Source organism: Pinus tabuliformis, chromosome 2_1 (genome assembly GCF_031772625.1).
Source record: "Pinus tabuliformis cultivar Carrire ecotype Pingquan chromosome 2_1, CPIR1, whole genome shotgun sequence".
Classification (NCBI taxonomy): Eukaryota; Viridiplantae; Streptophyta; class Pinopsida; order Pinales; family Pinaceae; genus Pinus; species Pinus tabuliformis.
In genome coordinates this window covers 217,081,693-217,105,985 of record NC_142299.1, presented here as the reverse complement: position 1 = coordinate 217,105,985, position 24,293 = coordinate 217,081,693, and the positions used below count along the sequence as shown (strand labels likewise).

At 38.1% G+C, this 24,293-nt stretch overlaps 1 pseudogene across 1 annotated transcript in view; it reads left to right on the top strand.

Annotated features, from left to right (window-relative positions):
* Positions 1-1,239: 1,239 nt before the first annotated feature.
* The window catches only part of LOC149199519 (uncharacterized), a 150,019-nt pseudogene continuing 126,965 nt past the window's right edge, over positions 1,240-24,293 (top strand). Inside the window, exons 1-2 of the transcript XR_016253787.1 lie at positions 1,240-1,922; positions 3,111-3,216. The product of XR_016253787.1 is annotated as an uncharacterized LOC149199519 (transcript). The remainder of the gene's footprint in view (positions 1,923-3,110; positions 3,217-24,293) is intronic.

The window sequence follows — 24,293 nt, the reverse complement described above, 5'->3', positions numbered from 1 at the left end:
GGAATTTATTGAAATCACAAACTTGATGGGTAACCCTTGCATAATCAAAGTGCCATTTTTCTGGTGTAAATCTGGCAAATTTGATGGGTAACCCTTGCATAACCAAAGTGCCCTAGGGGTTTTTCAGGGTGCTGGATCCATATATACAGTAAAAAACAATTTAAATAACACAAATCAAGATTTCAACTCAAAATTTTCCACTAGATTCCAACACTAGAAAATAAAAAAAATCGCACTAAAAACAACTCCAATCCAAAAACATGAACTTATGTACTTTAAAATTTTAGAACATATTTATAATTAATCCACTTTTAGAACATACTTATAATTGATCCAAATTCCCTATCTCTTCTTTTATATATCTATATATATATATATATAAAACAAATATTTATAATGTTTTAAATAACCAAAACATATTTATTCTTATTTGATAAAAATAAAAACACAAATAAACATACGTATCATTGTAAAATTTCAATGTAACTTGAACAACCTAATAAACCGTTACTAACCAATTACAAAAAATCATCACTCACTAATATTAAAATAAGAAGTATACAAAATAATTTAACCTCAGTTAATTTTAATAATGACGATGATAATGATTAATGTTTACTAAAACTAATATGGTTTAGCAGACATGAATACAAGAGAGTCTAATTGTCCTTTTTCAAAATCTTGTTTCTCTAATCAAGGAGCAGGGAAATAGGCGTTCCAAGATAGCTATAGTTCGGTTGACTGAATAAGTCAAGAAGATTGGAGGTGTGGCTGATGTGACTGATGATAGGGAATTGAGAGTGGATGTGATGTGGCTGATGATAGGGAATTGAGAGCAGATGTGGGCAAGAACTTGGCAGTGTAAAAGGAAGTGCTTTTCATCTTCCACTTTCTTAGTATCACAAATCTCACAAATTCTATTGTCCCAAGAAGTTTTAGAAATAGCCCACCACCCGATCTCACTCCAAAACTCATGAAAATTAGTTTTAATCCTAGGGAATTAGTTCTAATGCCACCTCTAAACTTTAATTTAATTATAAATTAAAAAATTTAAAAAAATATTAACAAAGTCGTATCATACATCAGTGTAGTCTCTGTTGACCCAATTCTAATTGAGTTATCAATAACCCAAATCTATAACCCAGGTTAAGCTCAGGTTAAGGATCACTTCATGACATCATATCAGACATCTCAACCTTAACCACAATCTAATGACAGGAGTTTGGCATTTTATACCCCAAATCCACTTTCCCATATAAACAAGTCTCGCACTTTCACATATTTCATCTGATATCTGGAAGCCTCTGAACCCTATATGGCATTCAGAGTTCCAATTAGGCGCCAACAGCTCGGAGCAACTGACTACGTGGCAGCTTTCAATCGGCGAATTCACCTCTGTTGTTTCGATCGATTGCCAGAAGCCTGCTTTTCGGAAAAATTGCGACACTTTTCTTAAAATTCCCAAATTTTGAAGACCTGCGGGAATCCAAAGAGCTCATGGGACTCATTGAAAATCTGGTGGCCTTACTCTCCTCGTGGTACTACGAGGAGGAAGCCGAACCCTCAAGGTTTTCTGCGGCTGAACCATCTGCTGAAACCTCAAGGTTTTCTTCGGCTGAACCATCCGCTGAACCCTCAAGGTCCTCTTCGGTTCATCCTTCGGCTGAATCCTCAAGGTCTTCCATGGCTTCAACAAGTTTCCATGGAACCGGGGTTACTTCCACCAGCATTAATAATAATATATTCAAGAAGAAGTTGGCCCAGAAATTGCAGGGTTATTTTGAATTGGGCAAAGAAGAGATTAATAAGGCCATCAGTGCAGAAGAATGGGGTTTGCCTGCTGATGCCATCTCTCATTATGCCAATGCGCAGGCTATTTTTGCGGAGGCTATGTCTACTCAGGTTACATTGGACTCATCCAGGTTTTTCTTTCTTTAACAAACCCTAGAAATTTTGTGAATTGTGTGGAATTTGTCTATTTTATAAGGTTGTGGGGATGGATATTATCAGTGGCCCTTTGTAATCGAAGTGAACAAATTATATAGAACCGTTACAGAACGAATTGTTGACGAGCTGAATTAAAATTGCGTCATTGTCAACAAAACTGGGAAAATTGCTTTTAATTCGTGAGTCTGTTGAACATGTTGGTTCTCTTAAATTTCTGGTGAAACGCCCTTTGTTTAGACGGAGGGACTAAGAAACTCCCGGGTGTTCTTTTGTTGTTTTAACCTAATCTTTAATGTGGGGAGCATGCCTGACGAAATTTCAACTTAGATTATTGTGGCGGTAAGCGACCTCACTTACCACTAGGACCATAGCTCGACATATTTTTAAATCATAGAATTGAGAAAGGATGTTTCTCTTTATTGGAAACGGAGTGTTTTTTAAAATAACTTTATCAAATCGCTGCTATAGGGATCGAGAGAATGCTGTAAAAAATGAAACCCATTATTTCGTCACGATGGGAGCCCTCATGCAGGATGATAAACTCAGTACGGGTGGGTCCTGCATTGTTTGAAGACGTAGTTTGAGTCTTGGCTGATGGGGATTTATTGGACGCCATTCGGGAAGTCCCCTGGTCACGAAGAAAACAAGGTTGTTCAGTCCATGATAAAATGTTTAAAGGCCCTTTCAATTAAGGGTTGGTTGGTTGGTAAAGCTGAGGTGGTTTTGTTCTCCCCATCAAGGTTGAAATTTCCCATTTACATTTTCCATTTTCCGCCCGCATATTTTTGTTTTTACTATTTACTATTTTTGAACTCCTTTTCCTTTGGAACTAGTCATCCTAGCATTTCGTGAAAAGTGGATAGCACTTTGGATATTAGGCTCTTCACTATTTAGACTATTATTGGGGTGAAAGCGTGTTTCCATTTTGCTTGTGCTTCACTTTCATTGATATCATCCCTCATCAAGTCTATTAGATGTCTATCGTGTAATGAAAATTATGATATTTGTTGCTAATCCATTCAACTTTCAATATGTTTTATGTCATGGTACTGATGTTTTTTGCCCCCTCTTTGATGATGAGATTATATATACTTACAGTTTGTATATAAACTGTCGAAGCTATTTTGTAAAGTCTCAACATTTGTTGTGTTGGTTATATCTAGTGATTCCAAGGAGATCAAGGAGTATCAAGGAAAGATATTGAAGTGGCAGGGAAAAGTTGCTGAGAGGCTAAAAGAGTTGAGACGTCGATCAGGTATATTTTTTCAAGTAAGCCTCAACATCTTCAACCTTAAGTCATTTCTTACTTTTCTTTTATAAGTAAGTGGTAGGTAATCTATTCATATATACCAGTTGTCAAAATATTCCCATGCTGTCAGAGATGTCTTGGCAACAAAAGAAAACAGTACTGAGTATAGATTGGTCTCTGGCCATTTAATCTCAACACAAGGAAAAATTATAGTCTTGGATATAGCTTGCCCCCTGGCAACTGAATTCTGTGCCAAGATCAACATAGAAATAAAACATGTAAGCTGAGGCCTCAAAGATAGAGGGGGACCCAAGCTTCTATATTCCCCTTCTTCATCAAGGGAAATGGGGTGCTTGGAGTTCTCTCTAGCCTAGTGGTCTTCCATTTCTCTCTTATCCTTGTCTTGAGGGCTTGCAACAAGAAGTAGTATTTGTCATTGAGCTATTGCAGTTCTTCCTTTATGCCATGCTATCATTTACTTGGAATGACAATGTATATCTAGGGTCAAAGAGCATTTGGTGGTCTTGCTACCTGAAGAAGCCCTATATATGGGATGATGTGAACCAAGTTCTTGTCTATCTGCCTGGTGTTGGTGGCAGCTTTGTGTGCATGAACCTTCTCTCCAGTTTCCAAACCTAGGTGACTAATGTGCTTATGATATCAATTAACCAAGCAACTATTGAATTTAATATTGTTAAGATTAAATAGCATCAATCACTCATTTGTTGGAAGCATAAAAATTAATTTAACACATACATAGGGAATCATTATTAAATACCTAACCCTTGGATTATGGTAACTGTAAATATTAATTTAGGAGAAATATGAAGAGTCATAGGTAAATAGGAAGAGTCATTTGGAAGATGAAAGTTTATGAAACCAAAGTTCACTTCTCATTGTATTATTGTATGGCACACTTAAAGGAAATGCAATTCACTATGTGTTCCCAAGCTTGTCAATAGTATCAGAGCTTGGTGTCAATTTTTGAGAACTCAGTGATCTCTAGAGCTTCTTTGTCCTTATACTTTGCAGTTTGAGTGTATCAATTATTCATTTGCCCCTTTACCTCTGCAATTTGTTTTCCAATCCATGACTGTGCATTGAGATTCATTTATCACCAGTGTATGGAAACCCTAAAATGCTCCACACATTCAGGAAAACCCTAATCTGTTGTGCTAGTCATTGGAAAGAAGACCACTGGCATTTTCTGGCATAGGTTGTCAGTACGTTGGCATTAATTTTCTCTTCCTAGGTTTTTTTGTAAATATTCCATGTTTGAACGTTTCAGAGGGGAATGGCGAGATATGTACACTGAGTTCACTGGAGAAAATGACCCTCTATAGTTTGGAGGACTTTCTTTGGTACATGCCACTGTGAATTTACTAGGAGTCAATGAGCACATGGTTTAATGAATGAATAACTTTAAACAAAACTTGAATAGCAGGTTAAACCCTAGCCTTGAAAGTCAATCAACTTTTGTAGCTTGAACGATGTTTGTGTTTGCAATTTTTGTTGAGGGTTGCAATTTGGTAGGAAACCAAAAAACATCATAAGAACTTACTTATGCTGGCATGGTATCTATAGACGTGTCATGACTCATTATACATGTAAGCATGTTAAGGGGGCCTCTGAGGGTCATTGATTACAGATGGCACACAACGTTCCTTTGTCTTTAATGTTGGAAATACTTTATCAATTGATGCCGTGGAGATATCCTGAAGCAATTTCTTTGATACAGTGAATGCCATGAAAATGATGAAACTGCTGTGAAATGATAAAGCCCTTACTGTAGCCAAAATGATGATGAAGCCCAGACCGCTTACTACTGTAAGATATGAAAACCCTAACTACGGACTTCTTCAATAGTTGCAAAATAGTGCTGCAACATAAGTGTTCAATTACTGTCTTCTGAAGAGAATGCCACAGCATCTTTTAGAAACCCTTACTACAGAATCCAGATATTCAGTCAGACAATGAAACCCATAATACTGACCTGATGTACCTGCATTCTGATGTCCTTCAAAATGCTGTGGTGATCTGATGATGAGACAGTGATTAAAGTCCTCCACAACAGATGAAGAATGATCTCTGCCTTGTATCTTAGGTCTGTTGCTAGCTGTGGACAAATAAGAAAACCCTTCGACTCAAATTCATCATTAAGACTTGACCCCTGTGTTTACAATCTGCCTTTGCTTGAGGCTTGAACTTTATACAATAAGCTTTCACAAATCTCAGGGTTAGGGCATACAAATTGCACAGGACTGTGAGTGAAGATGATTTGAGGAGGCCGTAATACAATATTTTTTTCAAGCATACACAACACTTGCCTCAGATCTAGATAGTTTAAAATTACCTCAGAAGTACTCACCGAAATCAGGTCTGCATCAAGATCTGCACTACTTACCAAGCCGAAAACTACAAGTGATGCCTGCTACAAATAGTAGGATACCCTTTCATACTGTGCAGACATCTGACCCTATTTATTTGCTTGAGACTTTATATATAAATGCCTTGAAGTTAGAAAAAGTTCTCAAGCCCACGGACCGAAGGTTTGAGGAATAGAAATCACAAGTGTTGACATAATTCCATGTTATCTCTTCCTTAAGATGTGTTTCAGTCTTGCTCAGGTCTGCCGCAGAAGATCAGTTAACTGGGCCGCAGATCGAGGCTATTACCTCTGCCCTAGACATTCAACAGGCTTCAGATCACACTCAAAATTTTTGCTGGTCCTTGTTTAACTGGGCCACAGATTGAGGCTATTAAACCTCTGCCCTAGACGTGCAACATGCCTGAGACATGCAACATGCCTCAGATCACACACAGAATTCTTCGCTAATCCTTGGTTTAAGTCTGCCGCAGAGAATTAGAGTAAGGTCAAATTTAAATAACCTTGCAAAACGTTCTAGAAGAATGCCATTCTTCTATCAAAGCACAAGCCGCAGGTATTTCAGATTTAATCCATAATGAAGGCCGAAAGTTCAGAGTATTTCTTCAGGATGTTTCACAGGATATAAGAGCAACCTGTAACCATAAACAAAATGAATCCCTTGATCCTAATCAAAGGCTTCAAAATCCTTCCAGAATTGGCAACTTGTTTGATTTATCTATCTTCCATAGGGCCAAAAATGTTTCAGGTCAAAATCACTTCATAGGGTGTGCATTGAATGCTTGCTCAAGGAGAGCTAACGAATGGAATTATATAGATTTGGAAGGTCACATATGAGGGCTAGCCGACTTAAGGAACTTTAGGAGGGAAACATCATAAATTAAAATTAAAATTTGAATTTCAAAATGGAGCCAAAAATATTGGTCCAAAAATCATTTAAAAATAGTTCCTTTAATAATCTAAAAGTGCACTGGGCCAAAAATGATCAATGGGATTCCTTTAATAATCCAAAAATTCTTTTATGCAAGAATTTCCAATGGTGGGCTGCCACATTGTCCTTTTGTTTGGGGTTGTTGACCACATGATGGGGGCTCAAAATTCAATTCAACATAACTCTCACACTGTTAGGGCTTATGTGGCGTGCCACATAAGAAATCATGGTTTCTTGACGCAAGAAACCATGATTTGCTATGTCATTTTGATCAACAAATGCAGAGCATCTTTTGGTGCTACTAGGGTTGACAACTTGACATCAATGTCAACCACATTTCGATATATAACAAACCCAACATGAGCAAGTGATCAGTGGAATACATGTGATTGTGTAATGTCCTCTACAAATTGAGGACAATAAGGACTTATTAGCCTATCTGTCCCCGTAGGCTATAGTCCTCCATAAAAGGGATTAAAACCCAAAATACCCATTGTTGGGCAAGTTTTGGGTTAGCTGGGCGAAAAAACCCAAAATTGGGGTTTTGAGTAAGGTTCACTCCATCAATTAAAAAAGATGAAACCCCTTACAAAATTTATAAATAGAGGAGGCTTGAATTCATTTTGGATCATCAATGGTGGATCATTTCTTTGTATTTTGAGCATTAGCTTTGAGGGTTTTAAGACCCCATTCTCTCTCGTCAATTTCGATGGTGAAAGATTCCACCTTAGTTGACATCCTTTTTTCTTTCTTCTCTCTGTTTTGGCACAAGAGTTTTTGGGTGGGCAGCGAATTCTAGGATATTGGATTTTTGAACAAGTTCTATCTGGACAACGAGGTTTCCGTTGTATTTGGTCTTCTTGTTTGGTACATGTTTCCGGTTAATTTTAAGCATCAAATTCTTTCCCTCATCTTGGAAAAGTTCAACCCTATGAGTGGGCCATTGACCCATTATAGGTAGATTATTTTATCAAACATGTGAAGTATATGAATTACGGGTAGAAGAAATGCGCATGAGTTAATTTATTTTGGCAGCGACCTCGTGCTCATAAAGCGATCTCATCGGTGAGTTCGAACCTAGGATTGAAGCAGTGATTGATGTGAATCTTTATGTGATTAAAGTGAATTATTTGTGGTTGTTTTGTGGGGTCTTATAGAAGAGTGACAATAATGTTTCTGTGCGGAAGACAAATCCGGTAGCAAGGTTTTCTGTGGCCAAATTTATAAAATTGAAGATCGGGTCTCGTAGTACAGAGGAAGCATTTTTTAAGGACAACAGTAGAGACCAAAAGACAAACTCATGAAGTTTGTGATTCCAGCGGAGCACTGAAGTGGCGCAGAGTAATTTTGAACTAAGAACAGGGATCGATCATCCTTCTTGTAGAAAATAAAATTACATGCCCAAAATTTTTGCATTTTTTCACAGCTCAATGTCTCGAATTTTGTGCCCAAAATTTGCCTTAAAATCTATGCAAACCTTGCCTTGATTTCTGTGTTGGAAGGTGCCTCAAATTTTGCTTCGAAGGGGTGACCGTTTGCCTCAATTTTTGTGCCTGACAATAGCTAAGTAGTCCCTCGATTTTCGTGTTGCCTATGACAGTTGTCCCAAAATTCGTGCCTCGAATTTTGGGTTTGATAACTGTTGTAATCTCCTCAAAAAAACCCTTGAAAATCTTGTTGCTGTTTCCTCCCTGATTTTTGTGTATGTTGAAGGTTCTCCTCCTTGGGATTCGAGCTCCTCTTCTCTAGCTGCAATTTCTCTCTTTCATGAAGTTTCTCTTCTCCTCTCTTCTCTTCATGCTCTCTCTCAAGTGTGAAGTGAAGAATGAGCCTCCCTTTTCCTCTTTTGTCTCTTTGGAAAAGATTGAATCCCTAAACCTAGGATCCAATGGTTGAGATTTCATCCTCAAATCTCAAGATGTGTGGTTGAGATCAATTCTCCCAAATGACCCCCCTCATACATTGGCCCCATCACTTAAAAGTCTCCTAGTACCTTTTTCAAGTTGTGTACCTTTTCTAATTTTTCTCATAAAGTGATTTTTCACCTCACTTTAATATTAGAAAAGTACACTTAGTACTTTTCACATAAAGTCACTTTATAAAGTACAAGTGACTTTAATATTAGAAAAAGTACATGGTACAACACTTCTAAGTACCTTTTCCACCCATGACATTAATATAACTCATAAATGTCATCAAGACAAAAGTAATTAATGTGCTCACTAGGCTAAAAGGGATAAAAGCCTAGTAACACCTCTCCTTGGTACTATTTTCAACACTTCTAGCTTGAAGATATTTGCATTCCATTCTTGAAGTTAAGATATTATCACGGTATCTTACTTTCTGAAGCATTTTTGGCCAGAATCGTATAAGAACAAAATTGTGCAATTAGATTCAGTTATAATAGGGAATAACATTTAGAAGTCAAAATGTCAAACTTTGTAAGGTATCGTTTGGAATTACGTCAGGACTGGCTGAATTTATTTTGAATGATTGATGATTGTATGGTTGAATCACTAAAGGATTGAACTTGCATTATATGGTTAACATATTAGAGCTATTTATTAAAGTTATGTTGAATAGTGATAACATTTTCTGAACGAAAACTTGGTTCAAATATAATAATAGTAATAACCCTAGTGGTTAAGGAAAACCTAGGGCACAATCTCTGTATTTCATTACAGATTGTTCTTTTACTATGTAGATACTTTACACACAGCAGCGAACTATTTATGAATAGATAGACATACTAATATATCTAGATCTTTTGAAATCATTGCAATTCACCTTTTTATTCTCACCTTCACCTTGGGAAGACATAGTAACAAAAGTATGCACAAGGCCATGATGCCGAAGACATTGCTTAATATTCATGTTTAGCACTAGATGCTGAGCGTGGCTTAATCTTATCAAATGAAAGATCTTCAACACTCAAATATTATTTGAAATGAAGTTGGATTATGAGGAGTAGCTGAGGGAAAATAATGCATTCTCTTCTTTCCTTTGTTGGTGTGGTGCTCAGTGGAAAAGAGAACTATCTAGAATGGTCAAGGAGAATTGAGTGTACTCTAATCTCCAATGGTCTTTGGGTCGTCTTTTGTGATGGCGATACCAAACGTACCATAGCAACAACAAATAAAGAGATTTCCATATGGACAAATAAAGACTAGTAAGGTTATGCCTTGCTTATTGCTTCTATAAGTGAAGAGGCGAGTTGTCATATCATATCTATCAAATATTCTTGTAGTGCTTTGAAGAAGTTGCAAGATTTGTAAGGTTCACATTTATAACTGGCGTTAATTCAATTCATAATGAAGCTTTTCAACCTAGAAATGAAGGATAATGATCCCATGGCTTTCGCTTCTAAAATTAAAGCTATCATGCACGATGTTGATGGTATTGGATAAGATAGACATTGCTCTCAGGACCTTCATTAAGGCCCTCTACCCCACAAAATCTCACTATATTGAATCACCTCAAGCTAGCGAACAACTTAAAAGTCTTATTTTGACTCTTTGGTGGAGAAATTTGCAGAATGTGAGAAAGGATTTTGGTAAGAAGATAGATCGATCTAGTGGAGAGATTGTGTGCCTTGCTCAAAAGGGAAAGAATTAGTCACCTGATTCTTTTAGAGGAGAAGGTAGTAAGAGAGGATGTCGAAAGAAAAATTTCAAGGGCAAGGGATGGTAGGCACAATCAAGGTGACATGTTTAATCTTCATTGTGTTCATTGTGGTAGGAGTGGATATGAAGCAAAGACGTAGAATCCCATGGGAGAGTATCAAAGGCCAAAAGGAAGAAAAAGATAAAGCTTCTGGATTTGGTCATTTGGTTGTTGCTCATTGTAACATTGGCATAAATCAAGATTTGTTTAAAGCTTCATTTGATTCTTGGAGAGATGCCAAGTTGTTTGACATTGGTACTACTTTTCACGACATTTCAAAGAGATTTATTTGAAGAGTTGAATGACAATGTAGAGGGTGCAATGTACTTTGCTGATAAATGCAATTTAAACTTGTATGTATTGTAGGAATTTACAGGTTAAGTTCCTCAGATAGAACACCAAAGGACACCGCTCACAAACAGATCATAGATCAATACACCAGTATTCTTGACATGGTTAAAACCCTCAAAGAGGGAAACAGTCCACGGGTGAGCCAATGCGACCACTTCAGGCAATTTATTAATAAAAGAAAGAAAATTTACATAAGCTTCTCTCATGAATGGTCACCCTACAAATGACCCTCCATGTTCTTTAACTAGAGATCATGGACCAATCAGGTGTTAAGCCACGGATCAAGTGTCGGTAATACCGAGGAGAGAATGAACTGTCAAACTACTTCATGTCTAGAACATATCGTGACCGTCAGATTGTAAGTTACAAAAGTACATAGTAAAGAAACACTCTTTACCTAACTCTACACTAGACCAAGTTATACTTAACTATTTCTTATGTGTCGGAATATCCTAACATCCCCCCTTTAGAACAACTTGGGATAGGATTGAAGGATGTACAAATATGACACAATAGGAGAAGGAAGGAGGCATTAGAGCCTATTTCCCCTTAGTGACAACTTCCTGAACTCCAACTATAAATCGAAGTTTAGTAAACTTTGCCTCTGTGAGAGCCTTTGTAAAGATGTCTGCAACTTGATCATCTGTTGAATAATATTGCACTTCAAGAACATGGTCATGAATGAGCTTTATGATGAAGTGCATGTGTACTTCAATGTGTTTGCTGCGGTGATGTTGGACTGGATCTTTGCATAGTTGAATGGCACTTTGATTATCACACCAAAGTGTAGTCGGATGCTACTGCTGAAAGCCAAACTCTGATAGGATCTGATGAAGCCACATGGCTTCCTTACTAGCTTCTAGGCACCACGATGCTTTGCTTTTGCTGAAGAAAGATAAATGGCACTTTGTTTCTTACAAGCCCATGTAATAGGTCCAGAACCAAGAGTGAAGACATAACCTGCAGTAGACTTTTGATCATCAGGGTCACTAGACCAATCAGAATCAGTGAAACCAACCAATAGAGGAAATGCTTATGTACTGGAATGAATCCCAAACTGAACTATACCTCGAACATAACAAAGTATTCTTTTAGCTGCTTTCCAATGACTTTCATGTGGGTTTTGCATAAACCGAGCAATAAGGCCAACAACAAAGGAAAGGTCAGGACAAGTATGGGTCAGATACAAAAGTTTTCCTACAAGCTAACGGTATAAGGTAGCATCAACTTCAGGGGAAGTACAAGTGACTGAAAGTTTGGCTCCAGACTGAAAGGGAGAAGGGGTTGACTTACAGTCTTCCATGTGAAAGTGGCGTAGAAGATCATAGGCATACTTGGACTGGGAAAGGGAAATACCTTCCTTGGATTGCAAGACTTGAAGACCAAGAAAATAATGCAAGTGTCCTAAGTCTGTCATTTCAAACTTCTTTTTAAGGCTGGACTTCACATGGTTTATAAGGTTGGGATCACTACCAGTAAGGATAAGATCATCAACATAAAGAACAAGAATGATAAGGGACTTACCCACTTTCTTGGTGTAGATAGTATTGTCAGAATGACACCTAGAAGAGCCGATATCTAAAAGAAAGCTATCCATTTTGGCATACCAAGCCCAAGGGGCTTGCTTGAAACCATAAAGGGATTTCTGAAGCCGACATGCAAGGCTGGAGTCTGTTTGTATAAAGCCAGGAAGTTGTTCCATATAGATTTTTTCATGCAAGTCCCCATGCAAGAAGGCAGATTTCAAATCCATTTGAAAGAGGCAGCAAGGGAAAGAACAAGGCAGATAGAGTTAATTTTGGCAACAGTGGAGAAGGTTTCAATATAGTTAATGCCTTCAATTTGTGAAAAACCCTTAGCAACAAGACGAGCTTTATGTTTATCAACTTTTCCATCTGGTCCAAACTTGGTTCTATAAACCCATTTTCATCTAACAAGTTTTCATCCCTTTGGAAGAGGAACAAGATCCCATGTATCATTTGCCAATAATGAACGATATTCTTCATTCATAGTTGCGTCCCAATTTGGATGGCCTCAAGCTTTTGCAAAGGTGTCAGGATCATAATTCGCTAAAGCTTGAGCCAGTAAAGAAGAGGATCTATTGAGCTGAACGTGTACGTCACTGATCTGTAGGATCACTTGCAAGAGCACCTGCTGCATCCTGAGTAGCACAGACCCATTTTGGAAGCTGAGGAGCTGAAGGAGGATCCTGAGAAGATGGGGGAGGATTGTCATCCTCGCTGTCATCATCTGAAGAATAAATATTTTCATAAGTAGAAGGGATAGAGAGAGGTGGCATATCTGTCGAACTAGGCTTGTAGGCTGATATATTTTCAGAAAAAATTACATCTCTTCTAATGATAACATTTTTGGACTTAAGTGGAATAAGTCTATATCCTTTGACATCTTCAAAATATCCAACAAAAATACATTTTTCACTCTTAGGTTCTAAGGCTTTATGTTTCTCATCGGGAATATGGGCCCATGCTTCACTTCCAAAAACACGAAAGTGACTTACATCTGGTTTAATTGAGCTCCATGCTTCTTCTTGAGTGATATCTTTAAAACCTTAGTAGGAGTGTGATTTATTATGTAATTTGCACAGTTAATTGCTTCTGCCCAAAAATTAAGACTAAGTCTTTTAGATTGAAGCATACAATTAGCCATTTCTTTTAAGGTGCGATTCTTCCTTGCAAATACACCATTTGGTTGTGGAGTATATGGAACAATATGTTGCATTTGAATTCCATGCTCAGTGCAAAAGTTGATGAATTTGTTGTTAACATATTCTCTGTCGTTATCAGATCTTAGCTTAAGAATTTGATGTCCAGATTTTTTCTCAACAAAGGCATTAAAGGCCAAGAACATGTTAAATACTTCACTCTTGAGTTTTAAGAAGTATACCCAAGTGCGTCTCGAAAAATCATCAATGAAAGTGAAGAAATACTTGTAGCCAGAGAATGAAACAACTAGAAGTGGACCACATAAATCACTATGCACAAGCTGTAAAGGGGCTGAAGCGTGCCAAGAGGCACGTTTTTCAAAACTATTCCAATGATGTTTTCCGAGTACACATTCGGAACAAACATCATCTCTGCAAGATACCATAGGAAGACCTGTCACCATATTTTCTTTACATAGATTTTGAAGGGAGCGATAGTTTAAGTGACCAAATCGTTCATGCCAAAGTTTCCTCACTTCATCATTATGAGCAACAAATACCGAGGGAAGATTTGATGACCCAAAGTTGTTAAACTTATACAACCTTGTAGAATCATCAACAATGCCAATAGCTAAAATTTGTCTAGGATCTCTTAGGTCCTTAATCACAACATCATGAGGTAAAAATTCAACAGTTTTACCTTCACTTGAATGAGTTATCTGATATATAGATAGAAGGTTGCAGGATAAGGTTGGAACACATAATACATCATTAAATTGACCATTGTCTAGATGAACAGTTTCAGTCCCCACAACACTAAGAGATCTATCATCACCAACATATATATTTTTGGTGTTACAATCATTTAAAGAAGAAAACATGGCTTTGTTTTTGGCCATGTGATAAGAAGCTCCAGAATCAATCAACCACTCATGAGAATGAGAAGAAGAAGATACATTTAGTGCATAACCAGACCGAGATGCTTGACAACTACATGCAGAAAGTGCTATTCCTAAAGATGAAGTTGAAGTTGAAGAGTGCTCTAAATGGATGTTATGCTTCTTCATTGCTGCTTCCAAGGCTTCCATCTTCTTAAAGCATTTGGATTCTAAGTGGCAATCTCGATTACCAAAAGTTGCAATGTCTATCAGTCTTCTTCCCTTTGTTTTTATTTGCCTTATCATTTTGTTGAATTGATTTTTCATTTTGACACTGAAATTGCTTAGGACCCTTGTTTGGTTTAGGACCATTCATTTTAGGATACCGCTTCTTAGGATTCTTTGAATTTGGTTGTTATTGGGCGGCTAAGGCTTTCTTAGAAGAGTTTCCAAGATTAAGAAGACCAAGGTGTAATAGTTTTTCTTGTTCTCTTATTAAAGAATCACAAAAGGCATCAAAAGAGGGGGACTTGTAGTCCTGTCCTTGAGAAATAAAGGCTTCTCTAGTAGAATGAAAGGTGGAAACAAACAGTAAGAATGGAATAGATAAGGCTACCATCTTCTTTCTTAACCTTAACACCTTCCAAGAGAAGTCTAAGGGTTTGAACTTGGACAAAAAATCTTCAATGGAAGAAAAAATATTGGGTCCAACGGAAGAAACTCATTTTCGAGTTGATGGGCTCTAATTTCATTTCTAATTCCAAAAACTTTAGTGAGTTGTTTCATTGCTTCATTAGGGGTATCAAGTTCTGCGATATGAAACCTAAGGTCTAGAGAAATAGACATCCCTATCAACCCACGTGCTTGATCTTGCCTATTTTCCCATTTGACTGCCTTATCTTCATCTTTAGGTTTAGTTTCTTGGCTTGAGGCTATTATGTAAAGACCTTTACTTCTAAGTAAATCCACAATGTAGGACCAGCATTGGAAGTAGTTGGTGCTGTCAAGAATAACTTGGCATGGACTTTCTATTTTAACAAAAACTGAAGCTATAGATGCTGAAACTAAGTGTTCCAATGGAAAGATATCGAAAAATTAGGCTGATTAAAGAAGAACGACTCTGAAAATGGCTTCCGGATGAAGAAGTTATGGTTTTTTGAAGAAAAGTTGTTGAAGATGCCAACGAAGCGCGTGAATGTGCGGAAGTGACTGATAATGTTATATTTAAAAAAAATCCCCCCCTTCCCAAACTTAATCTAATTAGCTCATTTAAAAAAAAATTATGTGACCCACTTTTGTGAAAGTCACTTTTACAATGGTATTTTATGAGCTACCCACTAATTTGGACTTTCCATTTTAACAGAAACTGAAGCCATAGATGCTGAAACTAAGTGTTCCAATGGAAAGATCTCGAAAAATTAGGCCGATTAAAGAAGAACAGCTCTGAAAACAGCTTCCGGATGAAGAAGTTATGGTTTTTTGAAGAAAAGTTGTTGAAGATGCCAACGAAGTGCGTGAATGTGTGGAAGTGAATGATAACGTTATATTTAAAAAAAATCCCCCCCCCTTTTCAAACTTAATCTAATTAGCTCATTTAAAAAAAATATATGTGACCCACTTTTATGAATAAGTGAAAGTCACTTTTACAATGGTACTTTATGAGCAACCCACTAATTTGTAACTTAAATAAAAGATAAAGAGACTTTAGAATTATAAGTGTCTCACTTTTTATAATGGGTGAGAACACTTTTACATAAAGTAACTTTAAAACATAAGTTTCACGTGTTTTTTGAAAAAGTAATTCAACAAAAAGAAAGACTTGAACTCAAGACCTCTATTCTCATAAAGTAACTTTGGACCAAGTGAGCTAGTTTAAAAGGTTAGTAATTTTTGGAAAAGAGGAAGGGTTTTTGTTTGTTTGTTTGTTTTTTTCGTAGTCATTGAAGCTTTGGGGTGCGTGCTTACTTGAAAAAGCTCTTTTTGCCTACAAAACAAAAACCACACAACCCAACACGGACATACAAAAAAACCAAACCTTATGGCTTGAAGTTAGCTTTCGCTGGAAATTAAATATTTTCCTCAATGTTTCTGATTTTTCGAGATCACACTAAGGCGCGGCGGAAAAGAGCATACACATGAGAAAAATCCTTCCTTTCTGTTTCTGATTTGCCCAGATTGCACAAAGTCGTGGGGCAAAGAGCATACGCAGAAATGAAAGGTATAGATCCGGTAATAAAAAAGAAACAGATAAATAAACCGAAATAAACAGAGAGATAAACAACTAAAACTGCAAACAAATACTGTATACCTCCAGATCTTAAAAATGATGTAGCTAGGGCTGTCAGAAACCTTTTCGCGTGAAAAGAAAGGGGTTCCTTACTAGAACAAATACTCCTAACACAATAGAGCAATCCTCTCGGCCTGAAAGCGATTAGAAACAATAGATTTAGGAAACGACAGTCGGATGCATTTGTATCGACTTCCGATTTGGATAACCAACGGATGCAGCCCTCAAATAGCTCTGATACTATGTAGGAATTTACAGGGTAAGTTCCTCAGATAGAACACCAAATGACATCGCTCACAAACAGATCATAGATCAACACACCAATATTCTTGACGTGGTTAAAACCCTCAAAGAGGGAAACAGTCCACGGCGTGAGTCAACGCGGCCACTTCAGACAATTTATTAATAAAAGAAAAGAAAATTTACATAAGCTTCTCTCATGAATGGTCACCCTACAAATGGCCCTCCATGCTCTTTAAATAGAGATCATGGACCAATCGGGTGTTAAGCCACGGATCAAGTGTCGGCAATACCAAGGAGAGAATGAACCATCTGTAGTCAAGAAACACACTTTACCTAACTCTACAGTAGACCAAGTTATACTTTACTATTTCCTATATGTAGGAATATCCTAACATGTATTAGCCTCTTTAGGCTCAAATTATCGGGATTCCTATATTTCTTTTGCATGATCTTCTTTATCTTTCCTGAGTTGCGAAGGAACTTGCTATCTCTTCTGTACATTTGATAATGAGGCCATTCCATTCACATGTTTGATGGAAAAGTTGAAATAAGGAGGTCTTCTGACAACATGGTCATCATGACAGGATGGGAGGATGCCAAATTGTTGACATTGAAGCGAGCATTTGCACAGGCACATAGTTTTGCACATCTTTCTGACTATGATGAAGGTACATTGTCTTCTAGTTTTTTGTGGCATGTTAGATTTGGGCATATCAAATATGATAGTCTTCGTACTTTGAAGAAAAATGGTGTTTTTGGTTTGTCCACCATTCTAATGAATTTGAAGTAATGTGAGGCATGTATCCTTGATAAACAAAACAAGCATCCTTTTTAGATTTCATTTCAAGAGCATGTAGAATGTTAGAGTTGATGCATTTTGATTTGTGTGGCCCCATGCCTATTCCATTTGCTTTTGGTAATCAATATATCATGACTTTTATTGATGACTACACCATGATGTGTTGGGTTTATTTATTAAAACATAAATCTCAAGCATTTGTAACATTCAAAATTTTTCATCAATGGATAAAGAATGCTGCTCAAATTTCAATCTTATATTGGCACTCTTCATATTGATAATGGTTAAATGAGCTTGAAAGCCATCTTCACTAACATGGGATCAAGTATTAAACCATTGTTCCATACAATCCTTAGCAGAATGGTGTAGTAGAAAGAATTAACATGACACTCTTGAATATGGTACATTTAATGCGATTCTTCAAGAATGTGAAGTTGAGGTTTTGGGTTGATGTAGTACTATGTGCAATTTATGCGAGAAACAAGAGTCCATCTCATGCTTTTGGGAACATGACTTTGTAACGAGTATACACAATATATACTAATGAATGATGTGAATTACAACGAGGCCCCCCTCAATATAAATACCTAGGCAGGGGTGCCATATGAATAGACGTGATGTCTCATAACTATTAATTATTAATTATGTTTGTTACCCTTTAAAAATTTGTTTTGTCCTTAAAGCAAGGGTAATGAGGGGTATTTTTGGTGAAAACTTTCTGTCTCCCACGATGAATCTTCTTCTAGAAGGTTTTTCTATTTGATAAGGTATTCTTTGATGGTTTTAGATTGTAACACCTTTTCCTTTGTGGCCAGATACCTTCTGGTTCTAGAATGATTCTTCCTTCGTCGTCAAACCTTGGAATTTCCGTCTGAATAGGTTGGGTTTGTCCCAACATCTTCTTGAGGCATGACACATGGAAGACATTGTGGATGCGACAATTCTCTGATAATTCCAATCCATAGGCTACTTTGCTAATTTTCTTGTTGGTTTGAAAAGGCTCATAGAATTTTGGAGCCAATTTGTTTTCCTTATTGTTCAAGGGATAACTATTTTTAAGGTTAGATCTGCTTGTTGTTTCATTATATTTTGAGCTATTGCTAAATTTTCTTTTAATATTCTAATGATCCTTTGCCTCTTCATCATTTGATTCTTTATTGCTTGGATCTTAATGCCAGTTATTGCAAATTCCTTCCGCCTTGGTGGTTCATACCCATATAGGAACTGAATGGAAGTCATTTTAGCAAATGTTGTGGAAATTCCAAAGTTGGAGCCCTATTGCAACAACTGGAAATTGTTCTCCTAATTGTTAATTATATTTAACAATTTATTTGTTGTTTTCTATGACAAATACTGAATAAATCACACTACAATCTACACAAATAAAATTGCGAAAGAATAAATGCTGGAAGAAATGCTAGCACACAAACATAAATATAACACAATTGTTTTGAACAAAAGTCCTCGGAAAAACCCAACTTGGGAGTAACTGACGTTTTTATTATAAAGCAACAGTGAAATAATCTGAGTACAATTTGGATACACACACATAAAAATAACTCAATTTTTTTTGGACAAAAGTACCCGGAAAAACCCAACTTGGGAAAATTGGTGTAGTAATTGAGGGTTTTATTATTAAGCAACAGTGAAATAATATGAGTACAAGCTGGATGCTGAATACTAGCAATCCTGGACAGAAAATATTGGCAAAAATCTAGTAAGGAATTTTCCTCACGCCACAGGAAAATTCAGGCTCTGAATGCAGCGCCAAGTGAGGTCCAAACTACCTCTGCGCTAGCTCTGCGTCACCCTAATGCAGTGCCTTCCGCGCTCAGTCTGGATCAGCCTCTCCTGAAGCCGTCTAGTCTGCTACTGTGTGAAAATGTTTCTCTTGGCCCTCAGAATCTCTGTCTAGCCTCTAGCACTGAAACTCGGCCCCAGCGTTAGCCTCTCTATGGCTCTTCTACCTCTCTGCAAATGCACTCATTGTCTCTGCCTCTCTCTCACTGCTTCGATCTCCAGCTCTCTCTCCAGCAACTGATTGCTGCTACTCTGGAAATCGATCTGCTAAGAAATCGAACTGCTTAAGTGTCTTCTCCATCACCACATCGATCTCCTCTTATAATCCTTTGTCGGAGCACCAACGACCAAGAATAAAACGTAATCGATGGCTAGGGTCATCTTTGGATCGATCTGTGTGAGTTTCTAGATGATTCACTCCTTGACTTAATTAATACTAATTAATTAACCATATTCCCTAAGTTTAGGCTTAGGAAATATTTAAAAACTGGTTAATAATCTAATTAAGTCATTTCTAGGAGGAATTTCCTGAAACGATTTTTGGGTTTTGGAGATCATTCTAGCCTCTCCACAAAATTTCATGGCTAGAGCACATCCCATGCTACAAAAACTAACACTCCCTCTTAGCGAGGAATGTGTTCTAGTGCTACTGCACACCATGTAGCAGCATCATGTCTCTGCATCATCTCCTGTCACGTTGTTGATGTCTGGTTGTTGCTGCCCACCAACCACTGTGCAACTCTGATGTATGCTGCATATGTGCTGTTGCTAACACTGCCATACTGCTGCCAACATTGCATCTGCATTGCAACTCCCTCTCATCTGTTGTTGCTGCAATTGCAACATCTGCAACTGAAAAATATCCAAAACACTGAATCAACTGTGATCAGTATGATGTATCTGTCTCCTGAGTCTCTGACTGCTACTAGCATCCGCACTGTCATTGATGGATCTGCGCTACTGCTGACTCTACTATGTGGCAACTGCACTGCTACCAACTCTGCACTGCGCTCCCCAACCTCTGACTGCTACTAGTCTCTGCAATTGTCACTCTGGAATTTGACTGCATCAACTGTCACTGATCATCCTGCTATTGAATACTGTGGGTCCTCGTAGCAAGGTATTGATCCATGAGGTGGACTTCTCAAGGATCCTGCCCATCTATAGCGCTTTGGGGCTATAACACCATGTTACCCCACCTCACTCCTGGAGGTATGTCGACAAACATAGTGAAGTCTTCCTCCAGCCTGGAGGAAAGCCTATCTATCTCTACTGAAGCTGCCTGTTGGTCCTGCTTCTCCTCCTTGCCCTTCTTCCCGAGAGGACACTGGGTACTGTAGTGACCAAGCTCAACACATTTGAAGCACTTGACCATCGACATGTCCTTCTTCTTCTTCCTCTGCTCCCCTTGTCCCTAATTGGAACCCTTTGATGCGAGGGCCACATTCTCCTCCTCCTTCACCTGCTTTTGTCCATTGCTGCTGCCACTGATGGAGCTCTTTGGACAAAGACCTGCCAGTCCTCAGAGACACTGTTGAGTACCAATCTCACAAGCTCTGTGGGTTGAGGCATTGCCCCAACAGTTGACAACTGCTCTCGGACCTCCTGAATCTTGGTGAGGAAGGGGTCTATGCCTTCCCCCTTTTGCATCTAGATGAGCCTCAACTTCTCCTCAAGGTACATCTGTCGTTGCTCGGAAGTACCCTGATACAACGTGGCGAGAGTATCCCACATCTACTTGGCAGTGTCTTTGCCAACTATATGTGAAACAACATGATCTCGGACTCCATCTAGGATCAACCGTTTCACCTATGCCATCTACTTCTTGTACTCTTTTAGCTGATCTGCATCTGTGGGAATTGCTACCACTGCATCAATATAGGCTTTCAGGCCATACTCATCTAGAAGGAAGGACATCCTTGCCTTCCAAATGGCGTAGTTGGAATCTCCATCCAACTTGTTTTGATCACGAAGCCCAACAATGGCCATCTCAATGAACTGTCAAAAACTTCCTCTTTGTTTTTGCTTAGCTGCTACTCTCCTATTCCAACTCCCTTTTGGAGTGAGAAGATCTGTTCACAATGACTGCTGTTTTGCAAAGAAAAATCGAACTTCTTGAGACTAGAAGTTCCTTGATGAAAATTTTCCCTTTGTGTGTGCTCTCTTCCACCCGACGCTGGTTTGCTCTAGCAAACTGTTGCAAAACCACTGCATCCAGCTAGAGATCTGTCAATGAAAAATCTGAGTTGCTCACTCTGCCTCTGGAATCACTCGATCTGGTAGGATCGAATTTTTCTGCCCCTCACTCAAAAAAATCGAACCTCCACAAGTAACTTGGCCTCTTGGCAGAATGACTGCGCTGCCCTTGGGAATTTCGGCCTGCTGCCCACACTGAGCAGCAAAATTCCTTCTCTTTTTGCCTTTGAGCTCTTCCGCTGATCATCTGCGCTCTGATATCATGTGAAAATTCCAAACTGGAACCTTATTGCAGCAAGTGGAAATTATTCTCCTAATTGTTAATTTTATTTAACAATTTATTTGTTGTTTGCTACGACAAATACTGAATAAATCACACTGCAATCTACACAAATAAAACTGCGGAAGAATAAACGCTGGAAGAAATGCTAGCACACACACAAAAATAACATAATTGTTTTTGGACAAAAGTCCCTGGAAAAACCCAACTTGGGAAAACCAGTGCAACAATTGAGGGTTTTATTATTAAGCAACAGTGAAATAATCTGAGTACAATCTAGATGCCGAATATTGGCAATCCTGCAGAGAAAATACTGGCAAAAATCTAGTGAGGAATTTCCTCACCGCACAGCAAATCCAGGCTTTAACTGCAACTCCAAGTGAGCTGTCCAAACTGCCTTTGCGCTGGCTCTACGTCACCCTAGCGTAGTCCCTTACGCGCTTAGTTTGGATCAACCTGTCCTCAAGCCATCTAGTCTACGGCTGTCTAGGAAAATGTTTCTCCTGGCCCCTGGAACCTTTGTCCAACTTCTAGCACTGAAACTTGGCTTTTCCGCAATAGACTCGAAATTGCCTTTAGAGGCTATTGCACTGCCCCAGCGTAAGCCTCTCTGTGGCTCTTCTGCCTCTCTGCAAATGCACTCACCGGATTTGAAAATCTTCCTCCGACTTCACTGTCTCTGCCACTCTCTCACTGCTTCGATCTCTAAATCTCTCTCTGGCAACTGACTATTGCTACTTTGGAAATCGATTTGCCAAAAAATCGAACTGCTCAAGTGTTTTGTCCATCACCACATCGATCTCCTCTTATAATCCTTTGTTGGAGCACCAACAACCAAGACTAAAACTTAATCGATGGCTAGGATCATATCTGGGTCGATCCGTGTGAGTTTCTAGATAATTTACGCCTTGACTTAATTAACATTGATTAATTAACCATATTTCCTAAATTTAGACTTAGGAAATATTTAAAAATTGAGTAATATTCTAATTAAGTCATTTCTAGGCGGAATTTCCAGAAACGATTTTTGGGTTTTGGAGATTTCATGTATTCTAGCCTCTCCACAAAATTTCAAGGCTAGAACACATTCGATGCTACAAAAACTAACAAATGTGTGGTTGGTAGAATTATACCACCATTTGGTTAAATGTAACCATTGGGACCACTTGCTTTGCTTATCTATCACAAAACAACGAAGGTAAGTTTCTAAACACTTGTTTACAATTTTTGTTTGGCCGTTTGTATGCATATGGTAAGCTTAACTCAAATTAAGGGATATCCCAGTTTGTTTGCAAAATTCTTTCCAAAATTTCTCTTTAAATTTAGGGTCCCTATTGCTGACAATGACCTTCGGAAAACCATGCAATTTGTAGATGTATAATTCACCAAGACATAAACAATCTGTTTTGTGGAGTTCGTCCTTTTCACTGCCATAAAATGCACATGTTTTGTTAACCTGTCAACTACGACAGAGATCTTGTCTTTTCCATTAGACATGGGTAATCCTTCGATGAAGTCCATTGAGATCTCTACCCATTTTTGGTTAGGAATGTGAAGGGGTGAAGTAGTCCTAGTGTCAAAATATTCTCATTTTTATTTCTTTGACGTGTTATATTCGACGACAAACTTGTTGAATATCTTTACTCATCCTTTTCCAATAGAATGATTGTCGTGCATTGTAGTATGTTTAAAAAAATCAAATGTGTCATGTTGTTGCAGAGCTATGTGATTCCCTTAATCTTGTCTTTTTAAATCCTGAAGAAGGACTTGTTGAAAATTGGCAACTTAGGGATAAATTCCCTCCTTAGGGAAGCCCTTCTCACCCAAAGAAGACCCCTCTAGCCCTTGGAAGAATTTAATTTGCATATGGGAAAATATTATTTTTAATGTGGAACTATGACAACAAAAAAAGTACAAGTCAACCTGGAAGAGGAAATTCGTCCATCTCAACCACATATAAATACACCTAAGGTCACATCACTTGGAGGCATCACATCACATCACACATTCTTCTTCATTGGTTTGACTTGTGCAAAAAATTGTAGGGTCCGAGCTCACATGTGCAAAGAGGAGAGAGAATTTGTGGCAACGTTGACTTTTTTGTTTTGGCATCTTTGACCAATGTTGACTTTGGATGGTTTGACTTGTTTTGACTTGGGTTTTGGATATGTTCTTGGAGGTCAAATTAGAGAGAGTGAGAGAAGGCCGAAAATTTTTGGGCACTTTGATCGTAGGTCTGAGGCAACTTTCACCACAGGGTTGACTTTGACTAAATTCTAAGGTAGATTTTGTCACTGTTTTGACTGAGGGAAAGAGGCCACATTCTTTGAGTGGTTGACCGAACTCTTTGAAGCTGATTTGATCATTGATCAATGATTGGTTAGGGATGCATTGACTGCTATTGACTTTGACTGAAAAGTTGTAGAATTGAAGTTTGACCATATTTGACTTTTATGGTCATAATTGATTGGATATTGGTTGGTTGACTTTGTTGGTCAAGGCTTTGACCTTTGACTAGTTACTTGGACTATGTATCTCTCTGCTGAACATTTGATGACAATCTAATAGAAGAAGAATTTGGAAAGGGTTTTCCCCCCTTTGTGGGATTTTTTTTTTTTGAT